This window comes from Salmo trutta, chromosome 34 (genome assembly GCF_901001165.1).
Source record: "Salmo trutta chromosome 34, fSalTru1.1, whole genome shotgun sequence".
NCBI lineage: Eukaryota > Metazoa > Chordata > Actinopteri > Salmoniformes > Salmonidae > Salmo > Salmo trutta.
The window spans coordinates 33,649,606-33,664,791 of record NC_042990.1 but is presented as its reverse complement, the minus strand read 5'-3'; the positions used below and the strand labels follow the sequence as shown (position 1 = coordinate 33,664,791).

Below are 15,186 nucleotides of genomic sequence, written 5' to 3'. Positions count from 1 at the left end.
AGGGCAGTAGGTACTGTAGGTACTGTAGGGGGCAGTAGGTACTGTAGGGGCAGTAGGTACTGTAGGTACTATAGGGGCAGCAGGTACTGTAGGTACTATAGGGGCAGTAGGTACTGTAGGTACTATAGGGGCAGTAGGTACTGTAGGTACTATAGGGGCAGCAGGTACTGTAGGTACTGTAGGTACTATAGGGACAGTAGGTACTGTAGGTACTGTAGGGGCAGAAGGTACTATAGGGGCAGTAGGCACTGTAGGTACTGTAGGGGCAGTAGGTACTGTAGGGGCAGTAGGTACTGTAGGTACTATAGGTACTATAGGGTCAGTAGGTACTGTAGGTACTGTAGGGTCAGTAGGTACTGTAGGGGCAGTAGGTACTGTGGGGTCAGTAGGCACTGTAGGTACTGTAGGGGCAGTAGGTACTATAGGGGCAGTAGGCACTGTAGGTACTGTAGGTACTGTAGGGGCAGTAGGTACTGTAGGGGCAGTAGATACTGTATAGGCAGTAGGTACTGTAGGTACTGTAGGGGCAGTAGGTACTATAGGGGCAGTAGGCACTGTAGGTACTGTAGGGTCAGTAGGTACTGTAGGTACTGTATGGGCAGTAGGTACTGTAGGTACTGTAGGGGCAGTAGGTACTTTAGGTACTGTAGGGGCAGTAGATACTGTAGGGGCAGTAGGTACTGTAGGTACTGTAGGTACTGTAGGGGCAGTAGGTACTGTAGGGGCAGTAGATACTGTAGGGGCAGTATGTACTGTAGGTACTGTAGGGGCAGTAGGTACTATAGGGGCAGTAGGCACTGTAGGTACTGTAGGTACTGTAGGGGCAGTAGGTACTGTAGGTACTGTAAGGGCAGTAGGTACGGTAGGTACTGTAGGGGCAGTAGGTACTTTAGGTACTATTGGGGCAGTAGGTACTGTAGGTACTATAAGGGCAGTAAGTACTGTAGGTACTGTAGGGGCAGTAGGTACTGTAGGTACTATAGGGGCAGTAGGTACTATAGGGGCAGTAGGTACTGTAGGTACAGTAGGTACTGTAGGTACTAGAGGGGCAGTAGGTACTGTAGGTACAGTAGGTACTGTAGGTACTATAGGGGCAGTAGATACTATTGGGGCAGTAGGTACTGTAGGTACTGTAGGTACTATAGGGGCAGTAGGTACTGTAGGTACTATTGGGGCAGTAAGTACTGTAGGTACTGTAGGTACTATAGGGGCAGTAGGTACAGTAGGTACTGTAGGTACTGTAGGTACTATAAGGGCAGTAAGTACTGTTGGTACTGTAGGTACTATAAGGGCAGTAAGTACTGTAGGTACTGTAGGGGCAGTAGGTACTGTAGGGGCAGTAGGTACTGTAGGTACTATAGGGGCAGCAGGTACTGTAGGTACTATAGGGGCAGTAGGTACTGTAGGTACTATAGGGGCAGTAAGTACTGTAGGTACTATAGGGGCAGCAGGTACTGTAGGTACTGTAGGTACTATATGGACAGTAGGTACTGTAGGTACTGTAGGGGCAGAAGGTACTATAGGGGCAGTAGGCACTGTAGGTACTGTAGGGGCAGTAGGTACTGTAGGGGCAGTAGGTACTGTAGGTACTATAGGTACTATAGGGTCAGTAGGTACTGTAGGTACTGTAGGGTCAGTAGGTACTGTAGGGGCAGTAGGTACTGTGGGGTCAGTAGGCACTGTAGGTACTGTAGGGGCAGTAGGTACTATAGGGGCAGTAGGCACTGTAGGTACTGTAGGTACTGTAGGGGCAGTAGGTACTGTAGGGGCAGTAGATACTGTATAGGCAGTAGGTACTGTAGGTACTGTAGGGGCAGTAGGTACTATAGGGGCAGTAGGCACTGTAGGTACTGTAGGGTCAGTAGGTACTGTAGGTACTGTATGGGCAGTAGGTACTGTAGGTACTGTAGGGGCAGTAGGTACTTTAGGTACTGTAGGGGCAGTAGATACTGTAGGGGCAGTAGGTACTGTAGGTACTGTAGGTACTGTAGGGGCAGTAGGTACTGTAGGGGCAGTAGATACTGTAGGGGCAGTATGTACTGTAGGTACTGTAGGGGCAGTAGGTACTATAGGGGCAGTAGGCACTGTAGGTACTGTAGGTACTGTAGGGGCAGTAGGTACTGTAGGTACTGTAAGGGCAGTAGGTACGGTAGGTACTGTAGGGGCAGTAGGTACTTTAGGTACTATTGGGGCAGTAGGTACTGTAGGTACTATAAGGGCAGTAAGTACTGTAGGTACTGTAGGTACTATAGGGGCAGTAGGCACTGTAGGTACTGTAGGTACTGTAGGTACTATAGGGGCAGTAAGTACTGTAGGTACTGTAGGTACTGTAGGTACTGTAGGTACTATAAGGGCAGTAAGTGCTGTAGGTACTGTAGGTACTATAAGGGCAGTAAGTACTGTAGGTACTGTAGGGGCAGTAGGTACTGTAGGTACAGTAGGTACTGTAGGTACTATAGGGGCAGTAAGTACTGTAGGTACTGTAGGTACTATAGGGGCAGTAGGTACTGTAGGGCTAGTAGGTACTGTTGGTACTGTCTGTATTGTAGGTACTGTAGGGGCAGTAGGTACTGCAGATATGGTAGGGGCATTAGGTACTGTAGGGGCAGTAGGTACTATAGGGGCAGTAGGTACTGTTGGTACTGTAGGGGCAGTATATACTGTAGGGGCAGTAGGTATTGTAGGGCAGTAGGTACTGTAGGACAGTAAGTACTGTAGGGGCAGTAGGGGAAGTAGGTACTGTAGGTACTGTAGGGCAGTAGGTACTGTAGGGGCAGTAGATACTGTAGGACAGTAGGTACTGTAGGGGCAGTAGGTACTGTAGGGGCAGTAGATACTGTAGGACAGTAGGTACTGTAGGGGCAGTAGATACTGTAGGGCAGTAGGTACTGTAGGACAGTAGGTACTGTAGGGCAGTAGGTACTGCTCCATCATTTCCCTGTTTGTGGCCCACCTGCTAGCACGATTCTTGCCATTCTCCTTCGAACTCTCATCAACGAGCCGTTTTCGCCCACAGGACTGCCGGTGACTATTCTAACGTTCACTTGACCAGTAACTGAATGCCTCGTGCCTGTCTGCCTGCTTTTTCTGTTGGAGCGAACCATTTTCGTGAATGGGGGGTATACCTAATAAAGAAGGGCACCTATTAAACATCCCTAAAAACAGACTTTGAACATCCCTATGAGCATGGTGAAGTTGTTAATTTTACTTTGGATGGTGTATCAATACACCCAGTCACTACAAAGCTTCAGGCGTCCTTCTTGTCTCAGTTGCCGAAGAAGAAGGAAACTGCTCAGATATTCCAAAACATGCATCCTGTTTGCAAATCCAAAACAACACATCTCTTCATATTTTCAAGCATGGTGGTGGCTGCATGATGTTATGGGTATGCTTGTCATCGGCACTAGGGAGTTTTTTTAGGATAAAAAGAAACGGAATAGAGCTAAGCACAGGCAAAATCCTAGAGGAAAACCTGGTTGTCTGCTTTCCAACAGACACTAGGAGATAAATCCACCTTTCAGCAGAACAATAACCTAAAACACAAGGCAAAATCTACACTGGAGTTATGGGTGAGAAAAAAACATATTTAATCAATTTTGAATTCAGGCTGTAACACAACAAAATGTGGAATAAGTCAAGCGGTATGAATACTTTCTGAAGGCTTAGAATTTTATACTTCCGTAAATCTAGCCTAATCAACCAAGATCAGGTTATTATAAAACCAAGCCCACGTGTAACTAAAACAAACCTGTTGAATTCCATCATCATACAGTACCGTTCACTGTAGCAGGACACAGCTGGCTAAACTGTATGCGGCGGAAGGAGAGATTTGACAAAATCATACATATTTCATTCCTTGAAATCAGTCCTCAACAGAGTATGCTGCTCTGGTGCTCGCCATAAGATGTCCCATGACAGATCCACGACAAACCTGTCAGACGTCACAATCACACAAGAACTATAATGAGTATACAAAACATTAAGAACACCTGCTCTTTCCATGCAACTCAATATTAGGAAGGTGTTCCTTATGTTTGGTATACTCAGTGTAGATTATATTTATATGTTCAGGTATCTGTGTGTAAACTAGGCTATGTCCTCATCACCTATCTATTCTTAATCTAAACCATGGACAGTTGACAATGCACAACACAAAAACTATTATGGTTATTATATCTCACTAACAATTGCACATTCAAATGAATGACAAACAAAACCAGTAACGTTAGGCTTATCTTGAAAAGTCTCCATTCTCTACATCATCACTAAATGAACAATGACCCACCTGTGTGTCAAGATGGTGGCATCTCATATCATCCCTATCCAAATAGATCTGGCCCAGGTAAACACTACAAGGAAACCTTTCATACCAAACCAGCCACACTGCATCTGTTGTCTGAGAGGAGATGTTCTCACTCACTAGTTGGCTGCTGCCTTAATGTTGTTCTTGAACCGCTGCCAAGTCCCGTCACCCAAGCTTCAGAGTGAGTTACCTGGGTTGGAGTGGAGACACATTATGTGAGAGAGGGGTCGAGGGAGAAAGGGAGAAAGGGGAACCTTCTGCTTCTCTCATTTCAAGAGGGGCATGAGAATACAAAACAACCTGAGCAGTCTGTCTCCATTGAGAACGACACAGAGCCATGAATCAATTTAGTGACTGATCATCAACAATACTCAGTTATCACCTCACCAGACACACCCATGAATGAATCTAGTGACTTATCATCAACAATACTCAGGTATCAACAATACTCAGTTATCACCTCACCAGACACACCCATGAATCAATCTAGTGACTGATCATCAACAATACTCAGTTATCACCTCACCAGACACACCCATGAATCAACCTAGTGACTGATCATCAACAATACTCAGTTATCACCTCACCAGACACACCCATGAATCAATCTAGTGACTGATCATCAACAATACTCAGGTATCAACAATACTCAGTTATCACCTCACCAGACACATCCATGAATCAACCTAGTGACTGATCATCAACAATACTCAGTTATCACCTCACCAGACACACCCATGAATCAACCTAGTGACTGATCATAAACAATACTCAGTTTTCACCTCACCAGACACACCCATGAATCAATCTAGTGACTGATCATCAACAATACTCAGGTATCAACAATACTCAGGTATCACCTCAACAGACACACCCATGAATCAACCTAGTGACTGATCATCAACAATACTCAGTTATCACCTCACCAGACACACCCATGAATCAATCTAGTGACTGATCATCAACAATACTCAGTTATCACCTTACCAGACACACCCATGAATCAATCTAGTGACTGATCATCAACAATACTCAGTTATCACCTTACCAGACACACCCATGAATCAATCTTGTGACTGATTATCAACAATATTCAGGTATCAACAATACTCAGGTATCACCTCAACAGACACACCCATGAATCAATCTTGTGACTGATTATCAACAATACTCAGGTATCAACAATACTCAGGTATCACCTCAACAGACACACCCATGAATCAACCTAGTGACTGATCATCAACAATACTCAGTTATCACCTCACCAGACACACCCATGAATCAATCTTGTGACTGATCATCAACAATACTCAGGTATCAACAATACTCAGTTATCACCTCAACAGACACACCCATGAATCAATCTTGTGACTGATCATCAACAATACTCAGGTATCAACAATACTCAGTTATCACCTCAACAGACACACCCATGAATCAATCTAGTGACTGATCATCAACAATACTCAGTTATCACCTTACCAGACACACCCATGAATCAATCTAGTGACTGATCATCAACAATACTCAGTTATCACCTTACCAGACACACCCATGAATCAATCTTGTGACTGATCATCAACAATACTCAGGTATCAACAATACTCAGTTATCACCTCAACAGACACACCCATGAATCAATCTTGTGACTGATCATCAACAATACTCAGGTATCAACAATACTCAGTTATCACCTCAACAGACACACCCATGAATCAATCTAGTGACTGATCATCAACAATACTCAGTTATCACCTTACCAGACACACCCATGAATCAATCTAGTGACTGATCATCAACAATACTCAGTTATCACCTTACCAGACACACCCATGAATCAATCTTGTGACTGATTATCAACAATATTCAGGTATCAACAATACTCAGGTATCACCTCAACAGACACACCCATGAATCAATCTTGTGACTGATTATCAACAATACTCAGGTATCAACAATACTCAGGTATCACCTCAACAGACACACCCATGAATCAATCTTGTGACTGATTATCAACAATACTCAGGTATCAACAATACTCAGGTATCACCTCAACAGACACACCCATGAATCAACCTAGTGACTGATCATCAACAATACTCAGTTATCACCTCACCAGACACACCCATGAATCAATCGTGTGACTGATCATCAACAATACTCAGGTATCAACAATACTCAGTTATCACCTCACCAGACACACCCATGAATCAATCTAGTGACTGATCATCAACAATACTCAGTTATCACCTTACCAGACACACCCATGAATCAATCTAGTGACTGATCATCAACAATACTCAGTTATCACCTTACCAGACACACCCATGAATCAATCTTGTGACTGATTATCAACAATATTCAGGTATCAACAATACTCAGATATCACCTCAACAGACACACCCATGAATCAATCTTGTGACTGATTATCAACAATACTCAGGTATCAACAATACTCAGGTATCACCTCAACAGACACACCCATGAATCAACCTAGTGACTGATCATCAACAATACTCAGTTATCACCTCACCAGACACACCCATGAATCAATCTTGTGACTGATTATCAACAATATTCAGGTATCAACAATACTCAGGTATCACCTCAACAGACACACCCATGAATCAATCTTGTGACTGATTATCAACAATACTCAGGTATCAACAATACTCAGGTATCACCTCAACAGACACACCCATGAATCAATCTTGTGACTGATTATCAACAATATTCAGGTATCAACAATACTCAGGTATCACCTCAACAGACACACCCATGAATCAATCTAGTGACTGATCATCAACAATATTCAGGTATCAACAATACTCAGGTATCACCTCAACAGACACACCCATGAATCAATCTTGTGACTGATCATCAACAATACTCAGGTATCAACAATACTCAGGTATCACCTCAACAGACACACCCATGAATCATCCTAGTGACTGATCATCAACAATACTCAGGTATCACCTCAACAGACACACCCATGAATCAACCTAGTGACTGATCATCAACAATACTCAGTTATCACCTCACCAGACACACCCATGAATCATCCTAGTGACTGATCATCAACAATACTCAGGTATCACCTCAACAGACACACCCATAAATCATCTGGGGCAATGAAAGTCTAGCGCCTTGAGAATCGGAAACAATAAAAACCAACTGCACCCTGTAGATACTTCCTTGTTTGGAGGGCCCTCCCTATCTACTCATAGCGTGAAGCGGACCTAGACCTATTGTTGTCCACTGCGGTGGGTACACAGGTAGACCGGCATCTCAGACAGACATTACAGCCCACGGCAACCACATGCAGCAGTCAGGTCTGTTTAGTCACAAAAACAAGAGTCAAAGAGCTGACAAACATCACAGCCCTGACTACCAGAGAACTACCAGACAACATGAATCAAGGTTGAGCGCAGACAGGAACAACACGTAGTGCAGTCTCTCATCTTAGACTTTCCCATTCAGTTGAGTCAGAATCCTCCTGCTGCTGCAAGGCAGGCTACATAGGAGCTTGTGTTGTGATGCGGCAATGTAACTGGTAATGTAACTGGTAATGTAACTGGTAATATAACTGGTAATATAACTGGTAATGTAACTGGTAATGTAACAGGTAATGTAACAGGTAATGTAACTGGTAATATAACTGGTAATGTAACTGGTAATGTAACTGGTAATATAACTGGTAATGTAACTGGTAATGTAACAGGTAATGTAACTGGTAATATAACTGGTAATGTAACTTGTAATGTAACTGGTAATATAACTGGTAATGTAACTGGTAATGTAACTGGTAATGTAACAGGTAATGTAACTGGTAATATAACTGGTAATATAACTGGTAATACAACTGGTAATGTAACAGGTAATGTAACTGGTAATATAACTGGTAATGTAACAGGTAATGTAACTGGTAATGTAACTGGTAATGTAACTGGTAATGTAACAGGTAATGTAACTGGTAATGTAACTGGTAATGTAACTGGTAATGTAACAGGTAATGTAACTGGTAATGTAACTGGTAATGTAACTGGTAATGTAACTGGTAATGTAACTGCAGCTCTGGCTACCTTATGAGCAGGCTGCATGGAGCAGGGAGAGGGAAAAACAAGTTAATCAAGAGAGAGAGACGGGGACAAAGAGAGTGCGTGGAGGGAGAGAGAGAGAGACGGGGAGAAACAGAGTGAGTGGAGGGAGAGAGAGAGAGAGAGAGAGACGGGGAGAAAGAGAGTGAGTGGAGGGAGAGAGAGAGAGACGGGGAGAAAGAGAGTGAGTGGAGGGAGAGAGAGAGAGAGAGAGAGAGAGATGGGGAGAAAGAGAGTGAGTGGAGGGAGAGAGAGAGAGACGGGGAGAAAGAGAGTGAGTGGAGGGAGAGAGAGAGAGACGGGGAGAAAGAGAGTGAGTGGAGGGAGAGAGAGAGAGACGGGGAGAAAGAGAGTGAGTGGAGGGAGAGAGAGAGAGACGGGGAGAAAGAGAGTGAGTGGAGGGAGAGAGAGAGAGACGGGGAGAAAGAGAGTGAGTGGAGGGAGAGAGAGAGAGACAGGGAGAAAGAGAGTGAGTGGAGGGAGAGAGAGAGAGCGTCCAGCCACGAGCCCAAGAGGCCATCCTAAGTAGTGTTGCACGGCATACCGGTACCACGGTAATATCACGGTACCAAAACATCATGATACTGTACTTATGATACCAACATTTTAGAAAAACGTAGTACCATTTCATATGATACTACTATATGAAAACAATACTACCTTACCGATCTAAAGAACCCGCTGGTGCCCGTTATAAAATGTTTATAAAGTCAGTTCAAAAAAATTTAAGCAACAGCAACTATTCTATTGTATGACCGGTCCAATAATGCCCACGTGTGTCAGCTGTAATCAGACAGCTGCATCCCCTTTCAGCCATCACTCACCTTCTTCTCCTGTTCATCTATTCCTCCAGCCTCGGGAGCCCAGACTACACTATATAAAACATCTATTTCTCAGGATCTCGTCACAGTACTTCCGTGCATTCAAATTTTCATTGATAAAATGCAATTGTGTTCATTGTCAGTTGCTTATGCCTGCCCATAACATAACCCCATCGCCACCATGGGGCACTCTGTTCACAACATTAACATCAGCAAAATGCTCGCCCACACAACGCCATACACGTGGTCTACCGCTGCGAAGCCTGTTGGACGTACTGCCAAATTCTCTAAAACGGCTTATGGTAGAGAAATAAACATTCAATTCTCTGGCAACAGCTCTGGTGGACATTCCTGCAGTCAGCATGCCAATTGTACGTTCCCTCAAAACTTGAGACATTTGTGGCATTGTGTTGTGTGACAAAACTGCACATTTTAGAGTGGCCTTTTATTGTCCCCAGCCCAAGGTGCACATGTGTAAGGATCATGTTTAATCAGCTTCTTGATATGCCACACCTGTCAGGTGGATGTATTATCTTGGCAAAGGAGAAATGGTCACTAAAATGGAGGTAAACAAATCTGTGCACAGAATTTGAGAGAAATAAGCTTTTGTGCGTATGGAACATTTCTTGGATCTTTAATTTCAGCTCATGAAACATGGGACCAACACTTGCGTTTATAATTTTGTTCAGTATAGGATGATAACTATAATAGACTAAGGTGGAAAATGAAGACACTTTGCTAACAGGACAGGAGCAGTGTGTATCTGACCTCTACGTTAGAACCAGGGCTATTATTAAACCTCAGTCGCATCATGCTGCATGCATGTCACCTGATGTTGATTTAGAGCTACGACAATGTGTCCGCGTGGCCAGAGTCAGGTCTGCTCTCCATCAGCAATCACTGTGACATCAACAAGTAAACACAGACAAACAACAAACTATTTTAGCCTGATTTACAGTGCATTCGGAAAGTATTCAACCCCATCCCTTTTTCCACATTTTGTTACATTACATTGGATATTATATGCCCTAATATCCAATGTCTCCCACAACAACAAGTTAAGCAAAAAAATCTAACTATAGACCTAGGATTAGGGCTACCATTTCTAAACTCACTGTCCATTTAAAATTAAATAATTAGACCTTGTCAGAAGCATACAACCAAAGACAAGATAAGATAGCCTAAAACTAAACGTATCACTGTTTTTAAAGAAACTTATTTCCCATTTAGGAGGATTTCTCATGCCTCCACATCGAGCAGTCAGCCAGAAAGGTTTAATCAGCTGTTTTAAGCTGCAATGAGGAACACAAAATGCTGGAGGGACAAGTTGTGTGAGAGTGCAGTCCAGTGACTTCTGGGGTTGTGGAAGAACACTTCCACTTTAGTAGCTGAAGCTCCGACATTAACCTTTCTGTCATGTGTCGTTGAGGCTTTATTCAGCGGTGGTGACGAAACATAGAAAGTCTGCAACGAATCAAGAACAAGGGTCTGTGGTTGCCTGGCTCGTGCCATCTCTTTGCCGCGGTGCGAGACCGCCTGCTGAGTCAGCAGGAGTGTTTAGAAATCAATAGCATTAATGGGAAGTAAAGGTTTCACTTCATGACGCTCGAGCTGAAACCAGACCGGACCGGCACACCCCGCATCACTACAGTTCCAGGTCAGGAGAGTGTGTGAGAGGGTGTTTATGGGTTTGTGTATATGTATGTGTGTATATGTATGTGTGTATATGTACTGTGTGTATGTGTGTATATGTATGTGTGTATATGTATGTGTGTATATGCATGTGTGTATATGTATGTGTGTATATGTACTGTGTGTATGTGTGTATATGTATGTGTGTATATGTATGTGTGTATATGTATGTGTATATGTATGTGTGTATATGTGTGTGTATATGTATGTGTGTATATGGGTGTGTATATGTACTGTGTGTATGTGTGTGTGTGTATATGTACTGTGTGTATGTGTGTATATGTATGTGTGTATATGTATGTGTGTATATGTACTGTGTGTATATGTACTGTGTGTATATGTATGTGTGTATATGTATGTGTGTATATGTATGTGTGTATATGTACTGACTGTAAGTGTGTATATGTATGTGTGTATATGTATGTGTGTATGTGTGTATACGTACTGTGTATACGTACTGTGTGTATGTTTGTGTGTATGTGTGTGTGTATATGTATGTGTGTATATGTATGTGTGTATACATACTGTGTGTATATGTATGTGTGTATATGTATGTGTGTATGTGTGTGTGTATACGTACTGTATACGTACTGTATGTATATGTATGTGTGTATATGTATGTGTGTATGTGTGTGTGTATATGTATGTGTGTATATGGGTGTGTGTGTCTATCTACATCTGGTATCTAACCTGAACAGTCTAAAAACGAATGAGTTATAAAAAACCCAGACAGACTCACCAAAAAGGCCTTAAAAGCTTCATACAGTAACCTCTGCAGACGACTGCATGCAACAGCAGTGGTTCCAAAGACGTCGTACTCCTAGTCCTCTTGGAAAAGAGGAAAGACGTCGTACTCCTAGTCCTCTTGGAAAAGAGGAGTAGTGGTCTTCTGGGCACCTGCCAAAGACAAACAAAGCATCGTGGTTAGGTTAGCACACTTTTCTGGAAAGCAAAGAAGTACCCAGTGCATCGCCACCCTCGAGGCACTTGGGTAATCAGCAGAAGAGAAAACCTACCGCAGGCTCTCTCTACCCTTCTGTTTTGCATCTCAGCGCAAAACAGCAAAGGGCGATTTACATCTGATTTCAATGTCCTCCACACAACACACCACTTCCCTGACATGAACCTGGACGTTGCAGTAAATATAGACTCACACGATGCAAGTAAATATAGCAGATGTCAAGTACTTGTTAGAGTAATGCCAAACAACAATCATCCATGTCATTTTGTTATTCTCTCCTTGCCTTGAAGTTTAGTGATACATATGCTCTATAGGCTAGATAGTCTATTCTATAATGATAGATATTCTATAATGATAGTCTATTCTATAATGATAGATATTCTATAATGATAGTCTATTCTATAATGATAGATATTCTATAATGATAGATATTCTATAATGATAGTCTATTCTATAATGATAGATATTCTATAATGATAGATATTCTATAATGATAGATATTCTATAATGATAGTCTATTCTATAATGATAGATATTCTATAATGATAGATATTCTATAATGATAGTCTATTCTATAATGATAGATATTCTATAATGATAGTCTATTCTATAATGATAGATATTCTATAATGATAGATATTCTATAATGATAGATATTCTATAATGATAGATATTCTATAATGATAGTCTATTCTATAATGATAGATATTCTATAATGATAGTCTATTCTATAATGATAGATATTCTATAATGATAGATATTCTATAATGATAGTCTATTCTATAATGATAGATATTCTATAATGATAGATATTCTATAATGATAGTCTATTCTATAATGATAGATATTCTATAATGATAGATATTCTATAATGATAGTCTATTCTATAATGATAGATATTCTATAATGATAGATATTCTATAATGATAGTCTATTCTATAATGATAGATATTCTATAATGATAGATATTCTATAATGATAGTCTATTCTATAATGATAGATATTCTATAATGATAACGATGCAAGGTGCCCCTACCTGTTAGTTTTATCTGTATGCTCAGAATTAACTGTGATGCAACTAGGCTATTATGGGGGGAAGGTATTCTCTAGTATGTGATGGGTAACTTTTCAGGTAAAGAGCTGAGCTGACTGTGGGCTGCTTGGTTTGTTTACCCAGCTCAAACACACTCAGAGTGAGGTATGTGACATTGTCACTGAGGGTATCAAAAGCTAGACCTCTCAATTAGCACACTATATTCCACCACTATTCCTACACTCTTTCCAGTTGTACTGCTGTAAAGTAGAATACTACAGGTTTATCATTTGTACTGTACTATGCTGAAGAGTAAAAGCTAGAGGTACAAATGTATTTTGAAAAACTGGTCAACAAACAAACTTGGTTGTTTTTACTGTATAATTAACTGGCCTATTTGACAGAATGAAATATGCTATTTAAGAATGTGCTTTTATTATAAATTGCGTCATAATCACCTTACACAAGCATATTGCTAATTTGGAAACTAGTGTTGATTGCAATTTCACAATAAAGCAATTGTACAGGAGAGAGCGTGGGTTTTTACTTATTTAGCCAGGCTGTGCTGCGCTCGTAGTGGGTACAAAATGATGCGAGGCAACAAAACAAATCTAATGCATTTTTTGACTAATGTTATGACAAGACATGGCAAAAAATCTTGTCAATTTATATTTATATTAGTAATGCATAACAATGTTATTCTGTGAAAACAAATGCAAAACATATAGGCTACTTTTCACAGGCGCACCTGTACAGTAACTACAGTAGTTGAACAGGATGACACGGTAGAAAATAGTAGCTAGCTCTCGTGGAATATATTGTAGAGTGCTTTTGAAAGAATTAACGTTATAATGTAAATGGTTATATGAACATTTTGTATTATATGAAAAGGTTAACGTGACAATTTGTAATTGACAACTGGCCAATTAACGTTATTCCACCTTAAATCTACTCTGGCCACTTTCAACAGCATCCATCGTAGCCAGCTGAACGAGCACTTCAAATTATGATCTAATTAAGCCCGCTGTGTATTCAACGTTATCAACAAACTTCAGGTTGTCAGTTCGTTCATTCTAGTACAGTGTAAAACACATATAGGGAAACGCGTTTATTATAGCCTACCACGGAACATTTAGATGCTGCTTGTCACACAAGTATAACGTATCGCATAGCTACTGTAACCGTCAAGCGAAACCTTTTGCTGCAGCAAGTAACCTGCGATGCTTGGTAACGATAGTTGGTCAATAATAATAATAATAATAATAATGTAATCTGTTAAAACATGCATTATGCTTACCCAGTTATCGTTATCTCTTTCCTTCGTTCGTAACTGTTGCGATAGTGTTTTTACGTCCCCTCGGAAGGTATTTTGGTGCATCGACTGGATCCTCTGGGACGTCTGCAGTCAGTCAAACCACAGCTTTAATTTGCCTTTAAAGGAATATCAGTCGGAAATAAGTGTACAGCCAGCTTCCGCTGACGGAGGTGAGGGATTTGCATAAAGGGGAGTGGTTTTCGATTTAAACAGTGAAAAATTAAAACCTAGTGGGCGTGTCCAGAGAACCTCTGCATAATCTCACACAATCTCATGTTACTTGAATAGATGAACGTCTGCATTGTCACAAAATACTATAACATTGTTATTAAACAGTTATTAATTTGTTATTATCTGAAAAACGTTACCAGGTAAAGCAACAGCAATAAAACACTGTATAAAAGGATGATGTATTATCCAGGCATTGAATTTCTCCTCATCCAGAGTATAGCAGTAAGCACCTCATGCATACTGTGAAGGATAAATAGTACTCTCCCCTCTCTGTTTGTCTGTTGCCAGATCGTCTTGTCTCGTCAAGCCTAACACCATGTTTTTTCCTCCTGTTCTCTCTAGTCCTTGTTTTCTAGTTCTTTGACCATTCTGCCTGTCCTGACCCTGAGCCTGCCTGCCGTTCTGTACCTTACTGACTCTGCCCTGGATTACTGACCTCTGCCTGTCCTGACCCTGAGCCTGCCTGCCGTTCTGTACCTTACTGACTCTGCCCTGGATTACTGACCTCTGCCTGTCCTGACCCTGAGCCTGCCTGCCGTTCTGTACCTTACTGACTCTGCCCTGGATTACTGACCTCTGCCTGTCCTGACCCTGAGCCTGCCTGCCGTTCTGTACCTTACTGACTCTGCCCTGGATTACTGACCTCTGCCTGTCCTGACCCTGAGCCTGCCTGCCGTTCTGTACCTTACTGACTCTGCCCTGGATTACTGACCTCTGCCTGTCCTGACCC

At 41.7% G+C, this 15,186-nt stretch overlaps 1 protein-coding gene across 3 annotated transcripts in view; it reads right to left on the bottom strand.

The window, feature by feature from the left end:
* LOC115174062 (solute carrier family 45 member 4-like) overlaps window positions 1–14,354 on the bottom strand; it is a 65,276-nt gene extending 50,922 nt beyond the window's left edge. For 2 of the 3 annotated variants that reach the window (XR_003871718.1, XM_029732704.1), the window contains exons 1-2: window positions 14,208–14,354; window positions 11,656–11,813 (exon numbers count right to left, since the gene is read on the bottom strand). The gene's annotated coding sequence lies outside the window, so the exon portion shown is untranslated. Of the gene's footprint in view, window positions 1–10,053; window positions 10,125–11,655; window positions 11,814–14,207 lie in introns of all 3 variants that reach the window. The other variant, XM_029732705.1, reaches the window with a different exon arrangement.
* Between the last annotated feature and the right edge of the window lie 832 nt (window positions 14,355–15,186).